We start from the raw sequence: 1,513 nt of genomic DNA, 5'->3' as shown, positions 1-1,513 counted from the left end.
GACAGTATTCCAGCAACGGTACTTAAGATTTGTGCTCCAGAACTTGTCACACCCCGAGCCAAGCTGTTCCAGTACAGCTACAACACTGACGTCTACCTGGCAATGTGGAAAATTGTCCAGGTATGTCCTTTACACAAAAAGCAGGGAAATCCAAACTGGTCAATTAATGTCTCATTGTCTTCTCTCGAACATCAGTAAAGTGATGAGAGGGGTCATCAACAGTGCTATCAAGCGGCACTTGCTTAGCAATAACCTGCTCAATGACACTCAATTTGGGGTTTGCCTGAGCCACTCAGCTCCTGACCTCATTACAGTCTTGGTTCAAACATGGACAAAAGAGCTGAATTCCTGAGGTGAGGTGAGAATAACTGCCCTTGACATCAAGGCAGCATTCAGCCAAGTGTGGTATCAAGGAGCACTGAGAATCAGAGGGAAAACTCTCCACTGGTTGGAGTCATACCTAGCACAAAGGAAGATGGTTGTACTTGTTGGAGGTCAATCATCTCAGTGTCAGGACATCACTGCAGGAATTCCTTAGGGTAGCGTCCTGGGCCCAACCATCTTCAGCTGCTTCATCAATGACCTTCCTTCCATCATAAGGTCAGAAGTGGGGATGTTGGCTGATATTTGCACAATGTTCAGCAACATTCACGACTCTTCAGATGCTGAAGCAGTCCATGTCCAAATGCAGCAAGACCTGGACAATATTTAGGCTTGGGCTGACAAGTGGCAAGTAACATTCGCACCACACAAATGCCAGGCAATGATCATCTCCAACAAGAGAGAATCTAGCCATCGCCCCTTGACATTCAATGGCATCATCATCACTGAATCCCCCATTATCAACATCCTGGGGGTTACCATTGACCAAAAATGGAACTGGACCAGCCATATAAATACTGTGGCTACAAGAGCAGATCAGAGTCTAGGAATCTTGCAGCAAGTAACTCACCTCCTGACTCCCCAAAGCTTGTCCACCATCTACAAGGCACAAGTCAGGAGTGTGATGGAATAATCTTCATTTGCCTGGATGAGTGCAGTTCCAACAACACTCAAGAAGCTCAACACCATCCAGCACAAGGCAGCCCACTTGATTGGCGCCCCTTCCACAAACATTAACTCCCTCCATCATCAACATTGGCAGCAGTGTGTACTATCTACAAAATGCACTGCAGAAACTCAACCAAGGCTCCTTAGACAGCACATTCAAACTCACAACTGCTACAATCTAGAGGGACACGGGCAGCAGATACATGAGAACACTACCACCTGGAAGTTCCCCTCCAAGCCACTCACCATCCTGACTTGGAAATATATCGCCATTCCTTCACTGTCGCTGGGTCAAATGCTAGAACTCTCTCCCTAACAGCATTGTGGGTGTATCTACACCACAGGGACTGCAGTCATTGAAGAAGGCAGCTCACCACCACTTTCTCAAGGGCTATTAGGGATTGGTAATAAATGCTGGCCTAGCCAGCGACACCCACATCACATAAAAAAGAGAATTTTTAAA

This window comes from Carcharodon carcharias, chromosome 8, assembly GCF_017639515.1.
Source record: "Carcharodon carcharias isolate sCarCar2 chromosome 8, sCarCar2.pri, whole genome shotgun sequence".
Lineage (NCBI taxonomy): Eukaryota > Metazoa > Chordata > Chondrichthyes > Lamniformes > Lamnidae > Carcharodon > Carcharodon carcharias.
This window is presented reverse-complemented; position numbering follows the sequence as displayed.